Source organism: Vulpes lagopus, chromosome X, assembly GCF_018345385.1.
Source record: "Vulpes lagopus strain Blue_001 chromosome X, ASM1834538v1, whole genome shotgun sequence".
Lineage (NCBI taxonomy): Eukaryota > Metazoa > Chordata > Mammalia > Carnivora > Canidae > Vulpes > Vulpes lagopus.
In genome coordinates, this window is record NC_054848.1 from 54,555,104 (window position 1) to 54,575,680 (window position 20,577).

The following is a 20,577-nucleotide window of genomic DNA, read 5'->3' on the forward strand; positions in this document are numbered from 1 at the left end:
CAGGCATGGAATATTACAATTATTGGGTCTCAATTGCCCTCACTTCAGCTTGCTTATAGGCCAAGGTTTCCCTGCTGGGGGAGGCAAGCTCAGAATGCCAGGGACTATGACTCCTGCCCAGCCCCTTACTCAGAGAGCTGTACTGTCAGGCCAATAGAAATGTGCCACATCCCTACCTGCAGCTCCAAAAGAGTGATATAAAACTTCTTATGAAGAGGAGAGGCAGGTCATTAGAAGAGTGAGCTCTGTATCTCTGTCTAACATGACTGATTTTAATTGGAACACAGCTTGGGGAAGTTCAAGTCTAAGGCCACTACAAAAAAAAATGTAGATTCTGGTGTTCAGTACTTATAAAGAGGCTGATAGCTCAATGATATCAACATGCAACACAAAGGATCAGCCAGAAGTTTATGGAGGAACCAGAGTAAGAGAAAACTGAGAAGATCCCTACCAATTCAAAGGGGCCTTACATTAATTTTATCAAACTGTTGAACAATTTATGCCCCAAAGCATTTTTAAACACACACATGCACTTGTGCTCTCTCTCTCTCTCTCTCTCTCTCTGACACACACACACACACACACACACACACACCCCACACACAAAGCAAACACTCTAGTAATTAGTCAAGATTAACATCTGGGTGTGATGCCAACAGAAGACCATTCAGAAGTTAACACAGATATCAATGATGGGAAGAGAAATTTAAAAATAACCCTGCTAAAACCACTTTCATCCCTTTGTAGAGGAGGGGACAGGGTGATACCACAGGCAAAGACCTCTAAGGAGTGATATCAGAAGCTGGACACTTGTGTATAGCTGCGGGAAATAGATTTCACTGAACTAGCCCAGCCAAGGCATTAAACCAATAAGCAAGCAAGTATTAACAACAACAAACCACAGGGGGGTAATGAGTATTCAAAGATGTTTCAATATATTATCTAGAATGCCCAGTTTTCAACAGAAAATGTGAGATATGCAAAAAAATGATAAAGTATGACCCAAATGCAGGGAAAAAAGCAACAGGAATTGGCTGACAAGGTCTAGATGCTGAACTTAGTAGACAAAGATTTCAAAGTAGCTATTTTTTTTATTGATTCATGAAAGACACACAGAGAGAGGCAGAGACAAAGGCGGAGGGAGAAGCAGGCTCCCTATGGGGAGCCCAATGCTGGACTCAATCCCAGGACCACAGGATCATGACCTGAGCCAAAGGCAGATAGATGCTCAGCCACTGAGCCACCTGGGTGCCCCCCAAAACACTTATTTTAAATATATTCAAACAAAAGAAAATAATACTTTAACAAAGGTTTGATGACAATGTCTCAGCAAATAACAGAATCTCAATAAAGAAGGCAGTGGGATAACATATTCAATATGATGAAAGAAAATAACAGTTACCCAACAATCTAATATCCAGCAAAACTATTTTTCAGAACTGAAAGCAAAAAAAAAATTCCCAGATAAACAAAATCTGATAGAATTTATTGCTAGCAGAACCATTTTATAAAAACACTAAGAGAAGTTCTTCAGGCTGAAAACAAATGACATTAGATAGTAATCTGAATTCACAGCTTTTTTTTTTTTTTAATTTTTTTATTATTATTATTTATTTATGATAGTCATACAGAGAGAGAGAGAGAGAGAGGCAGAGGAGAAGCAGGCTCCATGCACCGGGAGCCTGACGTGGGATTCGATCCCGGGTCTCCAGGATCGCGCCCTGGGCCAAAGGCAGGCGCCAAACCGCTGCGCCACCCAGGGATCCCAGTAATCTGAATTCAAATGAAAAAAAGTACACTGGTAAAAGTAATTATGTAATAATTATGTAATTAATTATAAAAGGGTATATAAATATATATCTTTCTTCTCTTACTTGTTTTAAAAAGCAATTGTATAAAACTATTGTTTTTATACCTAACAGATATCCAAAGACCATACCACCAACCCAAGAAGCACACAACTTATTCTCAAGCACTTTCTCCAGAATAGACCATATGCTAGGCAGCAATATAAACATCAGTGAAAGTTAAAATAACATGAAATTCAACAAACTATGTAGTCTGACCATAGTGGAATAAGCTTAGAAATCCTAAGATAGTAAAGTTTGGGAAATTTGCAAAAATGTGGATATTAAATAAGGGATTATTAAATAAACAATGGGTCAAAGAAGAAATCACAACAAAAATTTAAAAATGATTTGAGATGAATGAAAAAACACAACATATCAAAACTTATGGGATGCTGCTCAAGCAGTATGCTATTGTCTGAATGTGTCCCCCTCAACCAATTCATATGTTGAAATCTTAAACCTCAAAGGCACAGGTATTAGTAGGTGGGACCTTTAGGAGGTGCTAAAGTTACAGAGGTGGAGCCCTCAGGAATGGGATCTGTGTCTTTTATAAGAGGTTCTAAGAAGATCCTTAGCCCTTTCCATCACGTGAAGACACAGTAAGAAGGTGCAAACACTATCATGCTAGTACCCTGAACTTGGACTTCTAGCCTCTGGAACTATGAGAAATAAATTTCTGTTGTTTATAAGCTTCCCAGTCTGTGTTTTGTTATAGCAGTCTGAATAGACAAAGACAGAAAACTGGCAATGAAAGTAGGGTGCTTCTGTAACAAATACCTAAAAATATGGAAGCAGTTTTTTTAAAGGCTTTATTTATTCATGAGATAGAGAGACAGAGAGAGACAGAGAGAGACAGAGACAGAGATACTATTGTCCTATTGTCCAGAGAGACAGAGAGGCAGAGACATAGGCAGAGGGAGAAGCAGGCTCCATGCAGGGAGCATCGAGTCCCGGGACTCCAGGATCTTGCCTTAAGCCAAAGGCAGACGCTCAATGCTGAGTCACCCAGGCATCCCGGTGGAAGGAGTTTTGGAACTGTGTAATGAATAGAAGCTGGAAGAGTTTGGAGGTGCGAGCTAGAAAAAGTCTACACTGCTGTGAATGAATGGTTAAGGGCAATTCTTATAATTTGAAAGAGGACAGCAGCTAGTGATGGGAAACACACCACCCTCTCAAGCAATAAAGATTGCCCTGAGCTAGCAAGACCCCATGTGACTGACCCCAAGACAATGACTGAACCTTCATATACATATTGACCTTTGTTCCAGGTTTTCCCTATATAAACCTAGAATTATTTTCAGCATTTTGGAAACAGTCTTTGAGACACTAATCTGCGGTCTTCTGATGTTGGCCTCACTGAAATAAATTCCTTTCTTATTTCACCACCACTCATATCTCTGCCTTTGGATCTTGTCAGTGGTGAATGACCAAATGTAGTCTGTCTGGGACTCCCAGAGCAAAGTGCTCTTGAATCCCTGTGCCCTCATTACATGAAGACCAAGAAAAAGAAGAGAAGAGAAGCAGAGATCAACTTTTTCAGAGAACAGTCTGAGAATACTGTGAAGAGAATGTTGGTAGAAATACAGACATTGAAGGTCATTCTGATGAGGTCTCAGATGGAAATGAGGAACAATGGAAATTGGAGGAAAGGCCATCCTTGTTACAAGATAGCAAAGAGCTTGGCGGGACTGTGTTTATGTCCTAGTGTTTTATAGAAGGTAATACTTGTGAGTGGTGAAATTGGATATTTAGCTAAAGAAATTTCTAAGCAAAGTGTTGAATAAGTTCAGCAAATTTCTTGAATACTTATAGTAAAATATAAGAAGAAAAATGATTTAAAGGTGGAAATGCTAATCAAAAAGGAAGCAGAGGGGTGCTTGGGTTACTCAGTTAAGCATTGGCCTTCAGCTTAGGTCATGATCCCAGGGTCCTAGGATACCCAGCATCAGGCTCCCTGCTCAGTGGGCAGTCTGCTTCTCTCTCTCCCTCTGCCCTTAACCCGCTTGTGCTTGCTCTCTCAAGTGCTTTATCAAATAAATAAGTAAAATCTGAAAAAAAGGAAGCACAATTTAAAAATTTGGAAAAATTTCAGCCTATCTATATTGAAAGAAATAAGAAGGCTAATATGGAAGAGAACACTAAGGGTAGGGCTGAATTTGATAAGGAGAATGCTGTGGCTCAACCATCTCAACAGAAGCTAGGAGCTATTCAGACCAAGACAATGGGGAGATTGGTCAGCCATCTAACCAGAACCTATTGTCCAAAGCAATGGAAGAATGAACTGAGGCAGTTTAGAGTTCTTAGGGACTGGCCCTCCCATCACAGGCTCCAGAATGCATGGCCAAGTGGCAGAATGATTTCAAAGGAGGAGCCATAGCTACCCAGTGCCACCTTACCTCCCTGGCTCTCCTTCTCAAATTCTGGTGTCATGTTTTACAGCCACTCCAAGTGCAGTGCAGGCTGCTACCACTGCCCCTCCAGAGGGCACAGGTTAAAAACTTTGGGAAGTTATCACCTTGGTGTCCTCATGGTGTACAGAGTGCAAGAGCTGGGAGCATAGCTGCTTCAACCTAGATTTCAAAGAATGCTCCAGGAACCTTTGGAGCCCAAAGAGCCTCTGTGGAGGTGGGGCTATTGTAGGAGGACCCAATTAGGGGCAATGCCCAGGGGAGTTTTTCACCTCAGGACAGCACAGCTACTGTGAGGGATTCCAGCAGGAACCTTAATCCATGAAAGCTGTAGTATGGGCTACACCTGGCAGAATCACGTGGGTGAGGCTGAGAGGCTTGGGGGCCCAAATGCAGCCCCAGTGGGTCCAGAATATGACACAAGGAGGATTGTTCTTAAGCCTTGGTGTTTAATGTTATTTACTCTATTAGGTTTTGGATTTACCTCGAACCCATTAACTTCTTTTTTTCCTATTTCTCCTTTTTAAATGGGAAGATCTACCCTATTCCTGTCTCACCATTGTATTTTGGAAGATGTAACTTGTTTGATTTTACAGGTTCATAGATAGAAAGCAATTTGCCTCAGGATGAATTGTACTTTGTCTTAACTCATATCTGGTTTAGATGAAACTTTGGACTTAGACTTCTGAGTCAATGCTAGAATGAGTCAAGGTGTTTAGAGCTGTTGAGATGGAATGAATGGTATTTTGTATGAGGACATGAATTTTGTGGGTCAAGGGAGGAATGCTATGGATCTGAATGTGTCCCCTAAATCTATAGTATTTCCAACAGATTAAGCCACAGTGCTTAGAAGGAAATGTATAGGTATAAAAACTGATATTACAAAATGAAGAAAGACATCAAATCACTAAGCTAAACTTGCACTGTAAGACACTGGAAAAAAAGCAAACTAAAACTTAAGCAACCAGAAGGAATAAAATTATAAAGATTAGAGTGGGAATTAATGAAATACAGACCAGAAAAATGGGAGAATAAAAGAAACCAAAGTTGGTTCAGGAAAAACCAACACAGTTTAAAAAATGTTGTATAAAATGGTCAAGAAAAGAAAGAGAAGACACAAATGACTAAAATTAGGAGAGAAAGCAGGGGCATAATTACAAAACTTACAGAAATAAAAAAGATGATTATAAGAGAATACTATGAACAACTGTAAGTCAAAAAATTAGGTAACTTAAATTATAATGGACATATTTCCAGACACATAAACTACTGAAACTGACTCAGAAATTAAAAATCTAGACTACAAAAAAGAAGTAAAAATATACTCTGAAAACCACAAAACATTGTTGAAAGAAATTGAAACCTAAATGAATAGGAAAGACATGCTATGTTCATCAGTAATAAGACTTAATACTGTTAAAGATCGTAATACTCTCCAAACTGACCTACAGGTTCAGTGCAATCCCTATCAAAATCCTAGCTGGCTTCTTTGCAGAAATTAACAACTTGATCCCAACATACATATAGAAACTCAAAAGACCCCAGTAGCAAAAACAATTTTGAAAAAGAACAAAATTGGAAGACTAACACATCCTTCTTATAAAACTTACTACAAAGCTATAATAATTAAAACAGTGTGGTTTTGCCATAGAATAGAGAGAGACATCAGTGGACTAGAAATAATCTTATTTATGGCCATTTGATTTTTAACAAGGGTGACAAGATAATTCAACGGGGAAAATGTTTTCAACAAATGGCCCTGGGACAACTGAATATTCAAATGCAAAAAAATGAAGGGGGACCCCTATCTCACACCATACACAAAAATTAACTAAAAATGGATATATCTGAGGGCAGGCTAAGATAGCAGAAGAGTAGGAGTCCTCAACTCACCTGGTCCCACCAACTTACCTAGATAACTTTCAAAACATCCTGAACACCTATGAATTCAACCTGAGATTTAAAGTGAGAACAGGGGGATCCCTGGATTGCTCAGTGGTTTAGTGCCTGCCTTCAGCCTGGGGTGTGATCCTGGAGGCCCGGGATCGAGTCCCACATCAGGCTCCCTGCATGGAGCCTGCTTCTCTCTCTGCCTGTATCTCTGCCTCTCTCTCTCTCTGTGCCTCTCATGAATAAATAAATAAAATCTTTTAAAAAAATAAAAAAAATAAAGAGAACAGTCAGAACACCACAGAGAAAAAAAATTTTACTTCTAACAAGATAGGAAGGCTGAAAAAAAAATATAAAAAAATAATAAAGTGGGGGAGGGGCACACGAGGAGCCCCTGGGCTAAAGCTGAGCTGCAAAAGCTTCCAGGACGGGAAATCCCAGCCCTGGAGAAGCAGGAACTTTAAAAATCCACACCAGATTTTTCATGGATGGAAAAGTGCTTAGCAGGGAAATTGGGCAGCATCACAGGAGGGGCAGTGAAGCCTCCAGATTCCTGGATTCACTATTAGAAGAGGTGATCCTAGGGGGAAGCCCACTGCAAACCGTGAACGGGTCTTGGTAAAGGGCTGCAGTGCCGCAGCCTTCAGGGTATCTGGGAGAAGCCAGTAGGTTAGGCGGGCTGGTTCCAGACAGAGGTGGCTATGTCCTGTTCTCTTTGGGAGTCGCACCCCCCAGGAGTGTGGTTTGAGCAGCACAGGGCCCCAGATCCCAGGGCGCCTAAGGGAACAAAGCCAGCAATCCTGCATTCCCTCTGGGACACTTAGAAGCAGGGAGGGCACAGGAGAGCAAGAACTTTCCTACCAATGGGGTCTCCCAAGCTGTGCAGATCAGTGCACCTGTAATGGCCCCCAGGAGCATCTAGGCCAGTGTGGACTGGGAGACTGCGGTTAGTTACTCATGGGGAGCTGACTCCAGAACTGGAAGTCTGGCCACCACCATTGCTGTCTTTCCTCCTTGTTTCACCTTGTACCTGGGAGAGGTGTAACCGCCAGGGAACAAAGGCCTCACAGGATAAACAGCTCACACTGAGCCTGGCACCCAGCAGGGGATGGGCATCTCCACCCAGGCACACACACCTGAGATCCAACAGCAGACCCCCTCCCCCAGAAGACAGGTGGAAGAACAAGGGAAGAGCAAGTTCTTGACCAAGCAGCACTGGAAAGCTCCACAACCAAGGGAAAATTGAGGGACTATAGTATATAGAACTAGAGGGTCCCCCTTTTATTTTATTTTCCTTTTTCCATTACAACTCATTTTTATATCAGACTAAAAATTTCTAATATTTTTTCTCTTTTCCCACCTTAACTACAATATTTTACCAGCTCTTCAATTTTAAGTTTCTTCCTTTTTAACTTTCATATTTCTACAATTAGGTGTCTTAGATATATTTTTCACTTCTGGATTCCCTTCAATATATTAAATTTAATTTTGGGACATATACAAGATACGGGCTTTTGTTTTGGGTTTTTTTGTTTTCATTGCCTCATTTTGTTCTACAATGGCAGAAGTTAATGCTTTCTAAAACATGATGAGCATACACCCAGAACCAAGTGGAATACCATGCTGGTTCATTCTGTGAGATTATATTCTCTTTATATTCCCATTCTTCCCCCCTCTTTCATCTGGTTTATGTTTTGGTGATACATTTTGGGGCTTTCTACAAGTATTGCTGGTTTATATAAGTTTGGGTTTGAGCATCTTCTCACATATAGAACTTAATACACTCAGAACCAAGAGGATCACACTCTAGGACCCCTCAGGTAGACTACATTCTCCCTCCACTACCACTTATTCACCAGCAACATGTCCCAGTTCCTCCCCCGTTTTTTTCTTTGTCCTCTTTACTTCTGTTTTTTTTCTTTTTCTTTGGGATTTTTGGCCTTTTATTTTTTACTACTTTGTTTTAAAATTTTTTTCACTTTGGTGGTCCTTTTTATTATGTTCTGATCCTCTTTTACATTTTCTGGTCTCTGACCTTGTCAGGATCATCTAGGGTGGAATTTATGTAGTTTGAAGTTGATATTCTTGACTTAGCCCACTCATACAGCCACTCGGCACTGGACAAAATCACTAGAAGGAAGAACTCACCACAAAAGAAAGAATCAGAAACAGTACTCTCTGCCACAGAGTTACAGAATATGGATTTCAAAACGCTGAAAGCCTATTCAGAAAGCCTATTCAGAAGCACAATTATAAAGCTACTTGTGGCTCTGGAAAAAAAGCATAAAGGACTCTAGAGACTTCATTACTACAGAATTGAGATCTAATCAGGCTAAAATAAAAAAAAAAAACAATTAAATGAGATGTAATCCAAACTGGAGGGCCTAATGGCTAGGGCTAATGAGGTGGAAGAAAGAGTGAGCGACATAGAAGACAAGTTGATGGCAAGGAAGGAAGCTGAGGGAAAAAGAGAAAAACAAGGGACCATGAGGAAAGGTTAAAGGAAATAAACGACAGCCTCAGAAGGAAAAATCTACATATAATAGGGGTTCCAGAAGATATGGAGAGGGAGAGAGGACTAGAAAGTATATTTGAACAAATCATAGCTGAGAACTTCCCTAATTTGGGGAGGGAAACAGGCATCCATATCCAGGAGATAGAGAGGTTCCACCCCCAAAATAAATAAAAACCATTCAACAACTCGACATTTAATAGTGAAACTTGCAAATTCCAAAGATAAAGAGAAAATCCTTAAAGCAGCAAGAGACAAGAGATTCTTAACTTATATGGGAAGAAATATCAGATTAACAGCAGACCTCTTCATAGAGACCTGGCAGGCCAGAAAGGACTGGCAGGATATTTTCAGGGTACTAAATGAGAAGAACATGCAGCCAAGAATGCTTTATCCAGTAAGGCTCTCATTCAGAATAGAAGGAGAGATAAAGAGCTTCCAAGATAGGCAGAAACTGAAAGAATATGTGACCACCAAACCAGCTCTGTAAGAAATATTAAGGGGGACTCTGTAAAAGAAAGAGGAAGTCCAAGGAAACAATCCACAAAAACAGGGACTGAATAGGTATCATGATGACACTAAATTCATATCGTTCAATAGTTACTCTGAACGTGAATGGGATAAATGATTCCATCAAAAGACGCAGGGTTTCAGACTCAATAAAAAAGTAAGACCCATCTACTTGCTGTCTACAACAGACTCATTTTAGACCTAAAGACACCTCCTGCCTGAAAAATGAAAGTTTGGAGAACCATTTTCCATTCAAATGGTCCTCAAAAGAAAGCTGGAGAAGCAATCCTCCTATCAGATAAATTAAGTTTATACCAGATTGTAGTAAGAGATGATGAGGGACATATATCATACTTAAAGGGTCTATCCAACAAGAAGACCTAACAATCATGAATATTTATGCCCCTAATGTGGGAGCTGCCAAGTATATCAATTAATAACCAAAGTAAAGACATACTTAGATAATAATACACTAATAGTAGGAGACTTCAACATGGCACTTTCTGCAAATGACTGATCTTCTAAGCACAACATCACCAAAGAAACAAGGGCCATAAATGATATATTGGACCAGATGGATTTCACAGATATTTACAGAACTTTGCATCCAAACGCAACTGAATACACATTCTTCTCAAGTGCACACGGAACTTTCTCCAGAATAGACCACCCACTGGGTCACAAATCAGGTCTCAAACGATACCAATCCCCTGCATATTTTCAGACCATAATGCTTTGAAACTAGAATGCAACCACAAGAAGAAATTTGGAAGAAACTCAAACACGTGGAGGTTAAAGAGCATCCTCCTAAAAGATGAATGTGTTAACCAGGAAATTAGAGAAGAATTAAAAAGATTCCTGGAAAATAATGAAAATGAAGATACAACTGTTCAAAATCTTTGGGATACAGCAAAAGTGGTCCTGAGGGGGAAATACATCGCAATACAATCCACCCTCAAAAAACTGGAAAAAACCCAAATAGACAAGCTAACCTCGCACCTAAAGGAATTGGAGAAAGAACAGAAAGTAAAACCTACACCAGTCAGAAGAGAGTTAATATAGATTCGAGCAGAACTCAATGAAATACAGACCAGAAGAACTGTAAAACAGATCGACAAAACCAGGAGTTGGTTCTTTAAAAGGATTAATAAGATAGATAAACCATTAGCCAGCCTTATTTAAAAGAAAAAGGACTCAAATTAATAAAATCCCGAACAAAAGAGGAGAGATCACAACCAATATCAAGGAAATACAAACGATTTTAAAAACGTATTATGTAAACAAAGTAGGCAATCTACAAGAAATGGATGCATTTCTGGAAAGCTACAAAATACCAAAACTGGAACAGGATTAAATAGAAAACCTGAACAGGCCAATAACCAGGGAGGAAATTGAAGCAGTCATCAAAAACCTTCCAAGACACAAAGTCCAGGGCCAGATGGCTTCTGAGGGGAATTCTATCAAACGTTTAAAGAAGAAAAAATACTTATTCTATGAAAGCTGTTCCGAAAGATAGAAAGGGATGGAGTACTTCCAAACTGGTTTTATGAGGCCAGTATCACCTTGATTCCAAAACCCGACAAAGACCCCACCAAAGAGGAGAATTATAGACCAATGTCCCTTATGAACACAGATGCAAAAATTCTCAATAAGATACTAGCTAAGAGGATCCAACAGTACATTAAGAAGATTAATCACCATGACCAAGTGGGATTTATCCCTGGGATGCAAGGTTGGTTCAACACTCGTAAAACAATCAACGTGATAGATCACATCAACAACAGAAAAAAAAAAGAACCACATGATCCTCTCAATAGACACAGAGAAAGCATTTGCCAAAATACAGCATCCATTCCTGATCAAAACTCTTGAAAGTGTAGGGATAGAAGAAACAATCCTCAGCATCTTAAAAGCTACCTATGAAAAGCCCACAGCAAATATCATTCTCAATGGGGAAATACTGGGAGCCTTTCCACTAAGATCAGGAACAAGACAGGGATGTCCACTCTCACCATTGCTATTCAACATAGTACTAGAAGTCCTAGCGTCAGCAATCAGGTAACAAAAGGAAATAAAAGGCATTCAAATTGGCAAAGAAGTGAAACTCTTCCTTTTTGCAGATGACATGATACTGTACAGAGAAAACCCAAAAGACTCCACCCCAGAGAACTCATACAGCAATTTGGCAGTGTGGCAGGATACAAAAATCAATGCCCAGAAATCAGTGGCATTTCTAGACACTAACAATGACACTGAAGAGAGAGAAATTAAGGAGTCAAGCCCATTTACAATTGCACCCAAAAGCATAAGATACCTAGGAATAAGCCTAACCAAAGAGGTTAAGGATCTATACCATAAAAACTACAGAAAACTTCTGAAAGAAATTGAGGAAGACACAAAGAGATGGAAAAATATTCCATGCTCATGGATTGGAAGAATTAATATTGTGAAAATGTCAATGTTACCCAGGGCAATTTACACGTTCAATGGAATCCCTATCAAAATACCATGGACTTTCTTCACAGAGTTGGAAAAAATCATCTTAAGATTTGTGTGGAATCAGAAAAGACCCCGAATAGTCAGGGGAGTATTGAAAAAGAAAACCAAAGCCAGGGGCATCACAATGCTGGATTTCAAGCTGTACCTCAAGACAAAGTTGTAATCATCAAGACAGTGTGGTACCGGCACAAAAACAGACACATAGATCAATGGACCAGAATAGAGAACCCAGAAATGGGCCCTCAACTCTATGGTCAACTAATTTTCGACAAAGCAGGAAAGACTATCCACTGGAAAAATGACAGTCTCCTCAAAAAACGGTGCTGGGAAAACTAGATAGCTACGTGCAAAAGAATGCAACAAGACCATTCTGTTACACCATACACAAAGATAAACTCAAAATGGAGGAAAGATTTAAATGTGAGACAAGATTCCATCAAAATCCTAGAGGAGAACACAGGCAACACCCGTTTTGAACTTGGACACAGCAGCTTCTTGCAAGATACATCTATGAAGGCAAGGGAAACAAAAGCAAAAATGAAGTATTGGGACTTAATCAAGATTAAAAACTTCTGCACAGCAGAAGAAAAAGTCAGCAAAACTAAAAGACAACCTACAGAATGGGAGAAGATATTTGCAAATGACATATCAGATAAAGGGCTAGTATCCACAATCTATAAAGAACTTATGAGACTCAACAGCAAAGAAACAAACAACCCAATCATGAAATGGGCAAAAGACATGAACTGAAAGTTCACAAAGGAAGACATAGACATGGCCAACAAGCACACGAGAAAATGCTCCGCATCACTTGCCATCAGGGAAATACAAATCAAAACCACAATGAGATACCACCTCACTCCAGTGAGAATGGTGAAAATTAACAAGACAGGAAACAACAAATGTTGGAGAGGATGTGGAGAAAGGGGAACCCTCTTGCACTGTTGGTAGGAATGTGAACTGGTACAGCTACTCTGGAAAAGTGTGGAGGTTCCTCAAAGAGTTAAAAATAGAGCTACCCTATGACCCAGCAATTGCACTACTGGGTACTTACCCCAAAGATACAGATGCAGTGAAACACTGGGACATCTTCATTCCAATGTTTATAAGAGCAATGTCCACAACAGCCACACTGTGGAAGGAGCCTCGTTGGCCTTCAACAGATGAATGGATCAAGAAGATGTGGTATATATATATACGCAATGGAATATTACTCAGCCATTAGAAAGGATGAATGCCCACCATTTGCTTCGATGTGGATGGAACTGGAAGGTATTCTGCTGAGTGAAACAAGTCAATTGGAGAAGGACAATCATTATATGGTTTCACTCATACAGGGAATATAAGAAATAGTGAAAGGGATTATAGTGGAAAGTAGGGAAAATGAGTGGGAAAAATTAGAGAGGGTGAGAAAACATGAGAGACTCCTATCTCTGGGAAACTAACAATGGGTAGTCGAAGGGGACGTGGGCGGTGGGATGGGGTGACTGGGTGACAGACATTAAGGGGCGCACTTGACGGGATGAGCACTCAGTGTTGTACTATATATATATATATTATATATATTATATATTATATATATATATTTAAGAAATATATATACCTGAATGTAACAATTAAAAATATAAAACTGTTAGAAGAAACATAGGGGTGAATCTTAATGATTTTTGATTAGGCAATAGTCTTAAACACTGACATTAAAAGCATAAGCAACAACAACAAAATAAATAAAATGAGCATCACTAAAATTAAAAATGTGTTTCATAGGACACTGGTAAGAAAGGGAAAAAACAACCCACATAATGAAAGAATAAATTGCAAATTATTATCTGAGAAGAGTCTACTACCTAGAATATAAAACAACTATTAGAACTGAAGACAACAAAGAACCCTATTAAAAATGGTCAAAAAATCTGAACAGACATTTTCCAAAGAATATATATAAATGGCAAATAAGTACATATCTTTTGTTATTAGTCAGATATCATCAGTTTTGGAAAAATGCAAATAAAAACTACAATAAGATAGCACTTCATACACACTAGCATGGCCATAATCCAAAGGACATAATAGTAAGTGGTGCCAAGGAGGTGGAGAAAGTAGAACCCCTGTCCAGTGCTGGTGGGAATGTAAAATGGTATAGCTCCTTTGGAAAATACTCTGGTAGTTCCTCAAAAGATTAAACACACAGTTCTCATAAAACCTAGCAATTCCACTCCTAGCTATATACTCAAGGGAAAATAAAACAGAAATCTATACAAAACTTGTACATGAATGTTCATCACAGCATTATTTGTAACAGCTTAAAATTGGAAAAACTCAATATCCATCAATGTATGAATGGATAAACAAAATATGGTATATTCATACAATGGAATATCATTCAGGCATCAATGGGAATGGAGTACTGATCCAAACCACAACATGAAGAACATATTAAGCATTATTGAAAAATTACAAAGGGAGCCAGTCAGAAAAGACTAAGACATATGATAATATTTATATGAAATATCCAGAATAGGGAAATCAATAAAGACACAAAACGTATTAGTGTTTGCCCAGGGCTGCTGGTTGGGATAGGGAGTGATGGCTAATAGGTAAGGGATATCTTTTTAGAGTGATGAAAATGTTTTAAAATTATATTGTATTAAAAAATTAAATTGTATTGATAGCTTCACAAACCTAAATATTCTAAAAACCATTAAAGTCTACTTTATTGGGTGAATCATAAGGTATGTTAATTATACCTCAATAAGTCTGTTAAAAAATCATCTACAATAGAGGTCAAGATACTTTTGCATAAAAGGACAAGCAGTAAATGTTTTAGGCTTTGCCAGCCACACAAACTATCTTTCACATATTTTTCTTTATTTTCATTTACAACCTTTTACAAATGTAAAAACCATTCTTAGCACTCAGGTTGTAGAAACACAGGATATCAGTCTGATTGGTCCAGTCAACAGTAGTTTGTGCAACCCATTTCAGGAAAGAGATGTAGTTCCTCAATAAATTATAATGGCTGTATATTTTTTTCTAAGATTTGTTCATTTATTAGAGAAAGAGAGTGCATGCAAGGGGGGACAGGGGGAGATAATCCTCAAGTAGACTCCCTGCTGAGTGTGGAGCTCTATCCCACAACTCTGAGATCATGACCTCAGCTGAAATTAAGAGTTAGACACTTAATTGGCTGGCTGGGATAGAAACTGGAGGGCACTATGCCACTCCTGGAAAGAAGACAGGGGTAAGACAGCATGGAAATAGAGATCTGAAGAATGCCTGGGGCACATAGCAGGAGATTATTCCTTTGGGCCTCTCTGGGAAGAAAAGACCTGACTGTGCCATTTCCTTCCCCAGCCCCTCAGCATAAACACAGAATGACTTGAGGGAAGCAGCTCAGCATGAACACTGGCTGCCTAACTTGTTTATACAAAACCGTACCACCCTCTGCTGTGGTGGGACTGCCCTTCTCAGTCAAGCTTGCTTCAGTCCCAGCATGGCAACTCCCTCTCCCAGAAGACCAACAGAGGTTCCTGCTCACACCATATCTCCCATCCAGAGGGTTCTGCAGGGCCTCTGTTCTGGTGCAGTTGGTGTCAGGTGTCATTTCACAAGAAAACTGGAGCACACCTAGTTAAAACTTGCCACATACAGGCCAGGGACCAAACGCTGCCCACAGCAGGCAAGGAAAACCTCTGCAGATGACTAGCCTGAAAGGTAGAGCAGCCAAAACATAATATCAGAGTGCACAAAGCACACACCAGAGACAGTCTGTGAAGCACCATGTCCTGTGCATGACATGACCTCTTATTCATAAGGACATTACTTTCAGGAACAGGAGACATACTTGGCTTTTCTAACACAGAGAAGAAAGCAGAGATTTAGACAATATTCTGACATGGAGGAATTTATCCAAATGAAAAAACAAGATAAAGCCACAGCCATAGATCTAAGTGAAATAGATGTAAGTAACACGTCTGATAAAGAATGATTTTATTTATTCATTTATTTTACAGAGAGGGAGAAAGAGAAACAGTGGGGTGGGTGAGGTAGAGGGAAAAATAAAATCTCAGGCAGACTCCCTTCTAAGCCCCAGAGCCTGACACGAGACTCAATCTCATGATCCCAAGATCATGACCTGAGCTGAAATCAAGAGTCAATTGCTTAACTGACTGAGCCACCTAGATGACCCTCATCGAGAATTTATTTATAAAATATTTTATTTATCTATGAGAGAGAGAGAGAGAGAGGCAGAGACACAGGTAGAGGGAGAAGCAGGCTCCATGCAGGGAGCCTGACATGGGACTCAATCCTGGGTCTCCAGGATTAGGCCCTGGGCTGAAGGTGGCACTAAACCGCTGAGCCACCCGGGCTGCCCTCTTACAGATAATTTAAAGCAACAATCATAAGGACACTCACTGGGCTTGAGAGAAGAATAAAAGACAACAGTGAGATCCTTACCACAATGATAAAAGAGTTAAAAAAGAATCAAAGATAAAGAGTAAAATAAACAAGACTGAAAACTGGCTTGATGCAATGAACAAAAACTTGGAAGAAGCAGAGGAATGAATTAGTGACCTAGCAGATAAAATAATAGAAAATAATGATGCTGAACAGAAGAGACGAAGAATTATGTAACATGAGAATAGACTTAGGGAACTCAGTGACTCCATGAAATCTAATAACATTCATATTATAGGAGTCCCAGAAAAAGAGAAAAGTGGGAAGATAATTTATTTCAAGAAACAATAACAGAAAACTTCCCTAATCTGAGGAAGGAAACAAACATCGAGATCTAGAAGGCACAGAGAACTCCTATCAAAATCAACAAAAGCAGACCAACACCAAGACTGTTGTAATTAAATTGGAAAAAAATGGTGATAAAGAAAAAATCTTAAAAGCAGGAAGACAAAAGAAGCACTTAATTTACAAGGCAAAACCCATAAGGCTAGCTGGAGATTTTTCAACAGAAACTTGGCAAGTCAGAAAAGAGTGGCATGATGTATTCAATATGCTGAATGGGAAAAATCTGCAACTAAGAATACTGTATCCAGAAAGGCTATCATTCAGAATAGGAAAGGTAAAGAGTTTCCCAGACAAACAAAAACTAAAAGAGTTTGTGACCACTAAATCAGCCCTGCAAGGGCAGCCCCGGTGGCTCAGCAGTTTGGTGCCGCCTTCAGCCTGGGGTGTGATCCTGGAGACCTCAGATCGAGTCCCATATCTGGCTCCCTGCATGGAGCCTGCTTCTCCTTCTGCCTGTGTCTCTGCCTCTCTCTCCTTCTGTGTCTCTCATGAATAAATAAATAAATAAATAAATAAATAAATAAATAATCTTAAAAAAATAAATCAGCCCTGCAAGAAATATTAAAGAGGACTCTTTCCATGCAAAGGAGAAACTAAAAGTGACAAAGACAAGAAAGGGTTAGAGAAAATCTCCAGGAACAATGATAAAACAAGTAATAAAATAGCACTAAATACTTATTATCTCTCAAGAATTACTTTGTAAATGGACTAAATGCTCCAATCAAAAACACAGGGTATCAGAATGGATTAAAAAATAAGACACGCCATTTATATGCTGTCAATAAGAGACTCATTTTAGACCTAAAGATACTTGCAGATTAAAAGTAAGAGGGTGAAGAAACATTTATCATGCAAATGGATGTCAAGAGAAAATCAGAGTAGTAATACTTACATTGTAGAAACTGGACTTTTTTGTTCTTGTATTGTTTTTATCCTGCTTTGGTATCAAGGTAATACTGGCCTCACAGAATAATTTTGAATGTGTCCCTCTATTTTATTTTAAGACTTTGATAACAACTGTCATTAATTATTTTTTTAAGGTCTCGTAGAATTTGCCAATGAAATCATGTAGTCTGGTGCTTTTCTATGTTGGGAGATTTTTGATTCCTAATTCAATGTTTACTCTTGTTATTAGTATAAGAAGATTTCCTATGTCTTGGATTAAAGATTCATGATTCAATCTTGGTAACTTGTGTGTTTTTAGGAATTGTCTGATTTTATTTTTCAAAGTCATCTGATTTGTATATACTTATTTATAGTAATCTGTTATCACACTATGTATTTCTGTGGTTGTACGTTGTATCATTTTCTCTTCCCTTTCCCAGTTTGGTTTTTTAGCTTCTCTCTTTTCTTAGTTAATGTAGTTAAAATATTGCGATTTTTTTTAAAAAACTGGGCACTATTTTCAATGTTATGTTATTGTTTATCCTAGTCTCTATTTATTTCTGATTTTTCTTTTTTATTTCCTTCCTGTACTAAACTTCTGCTAAATTTCTTCTTCATCTAGTTCCTTGTGGTGTGATATTGTTTATTCAAACATTTTCTTAATGCAAATATTTACAGCATAAATTTCTCTCTAAAATCCACTTTTAAAATAAAAAATAAAATAAAATCCACTTTTGCTACACTCCATAGGTTTTGGAATACTGTGTTTTTTTAGTATTTGTTTTAAGACATATTTTGTTTTTTAATATATTTCAGTTAAATTCAATTTCCAACATATAGTATAATACCCAGTGCTCATCTCATCATGTGCCCTCCTTAATGTCTGTTACCCGGTTGCCCCATCCCCCCACCCAAGACATATTTTGATTTGCTATTTGATTTCTTATTTGTTGCCTTGCTTGTGCAGTAGTGTGTTAATATTTACATTTTTAAAAAGTGAGGAAAAAAATGAAACAACAAAACATATACAAGATTTGTGGGACAATATCATATAGTCTACTATATGTGTAATTTGAATCCTAGGAGGATAAGAGAGATATCTGGGACAGAAAAAAATGTTTGAAGAGACAGTCAAGAATTTTTCAAAGTTAATCAAACACATCAAACCATAGATGCAAAATACTCAAGAGAATGACAAGGGTTTTTTTAAAAAAATTTAACCTAGATACACTATATTCAAACTGCTACAAAACAAAGATAAAAAGAAAGTCTTATAGACAGTCAATAGGGAAAAAAAGATACCTGTATATAGAACAAAGACAAGGCTAACAGACTCCTCAGCAATTGTGCAAGCCCAACAACAGTGGAGTGACATCTTTAAAGTGGTAAAATTAAAAAGAACTGATGGCTCTAAATTCTATACACAGCAAAACTATGTTTGAAAAATAAAGGAAAAATGCTTTTTCAGAAGACGATTGGGGAAATTCAATAGATCTACACTACAAAAAATGTCAAAGTTCTTGAAGCAGAAGGAATGGGATATCAGACAGTAATCTAGATCACAAAGAAATGAAGATTCAAGGAAGCCCTTAAAATGTACATAAATATAAAGAGCATTTTACTTCTATTTAATAGCTCTTAAAAGAAATAGATGGCCTAATCAAAAATAAGAATAATATATTGAGAGTTTATAACATATGTAAAAGCAAAATGTGTAATAACAATAGTACAAAAGATGGGAGGGAAAATTGAAAGCATAGTAGTGTAAGATTCTTATACAACATGTGTTAGTTATAGTATGCTTTAATATGTTCTCACTTTTGGTTGAACTTAAGTACATATTTCATTTTCACCTGAAATAAATAAACTTGTTTATACATGTAAGGGGTTGAAAAAAATAGAGAAATACCATATGATCCAGTAATTCTACCACTGGGTATTTACCAAAGAAAACAAAAACACTAATTCAAAAAGATCTATGCATCCTTATGTTTATTGTTGTATTATTTTATAATAGTCAAGATACAGAAGCAACCCAGTGTCCACTGGTAAATAAATGGATAAGAAGATGTGGTGTATACACACACACACACACACACACACACACACAAATGGTATATTACAACTGTTATATATATTTTAAAGCATTCCTCAGTTCTGCCTAACTCATACTCAGGAGAGTAGAGACAATGTTGATAAGACTATACATTCTATCTACTTATTTGGAAATACTCTAATTTATGGGCATTTAGAGAACAAGGAGCAGATAAATAGAACGGGATTCAACAAGTCTTCTTTAGGCAGAACACCATGGTTTAATTTACAGGGACCAGAATTAGATGGTGAAAGGCAAAAGTGAATCTTCAATTATCTGAATAGATATTCTTTCAAAAGCAAAGAAGATTATAGAAGGGTTACTGGGTTAGAGTTCTTGGAGACCATTAACATTTGCAAGAGGAAGAACACACGCAAAAAAGAACAGCTGCTGGAAACAAACAAAACAGTTAAGGACTGTACTTGTGAAATTTCCCTCACATCAATTTGATTTCTATTCATTAAGATACAAAATTTAATAAAGTCAGAACTATCCATTTTTAAGGGAAAAACTTTTTTTAAGAAAGGTTTATTTATTTATTTGAGAGAGAGAGAGAGAGAGAATGTGCAAGTGGGGGGAGGAGTGGAGGGACAGGGAGACAGGGAGAGAATCTCAAGCAGACTCCCCACTGAGCACGGAGTCTGATGCATGGCTTGATCTCAAAACCCTGAGATCATGACCTAAGCCAAAAGCAAGAGTGGGATGCTCAACCTACTGAGTCACCCAGGTGCCCCTAATGGAAAAACTTTTAAAAGGTTAAAAGCACTATACAAAAACTAGATGTTACTACTTTTTTTTATTACCCTTTTTAAGTAAAGCAAAGGACTCTATTGAGAATAATATTACATTTACCCATACTTTTAAGAAGCAAAATGATTCTTTTTGGTTTTGTTCTGGGACACATAGATTCTTTTCTCATATTCTTTTAAAATGGAAAGATTTCTAAAAAGAGGTCCCTTTACTCCTCAAGGTTAAGGATTTTGTCTTCTTTATCTCCAGTACCTGGCAGAGTACTTGATACTCAAATGTTTTTTGAGTTGAAGTCAACAAGGGAACAGAAAGGAAGGGAAATATGTTGGCAGAGATCTGGTGACAGTTTGTTCCAGATCTGAAGAATCATATGAA

General features: G+C 38.1%; 1 protein-coding gene across 1 annotated transcript in view; it reads right to left on the bottom strand.

Moving 5' to 3' along the window:
- The window catches only part of TEX11 (testis expressed 11), a 325,266-nt gene that overhangs the window by 64,839 nt on the left and 239,850 nt on the right, over positions 1-20,577 (bottom strand). The gene's annotated exons all lie outside the window — the stretch shown is intronic.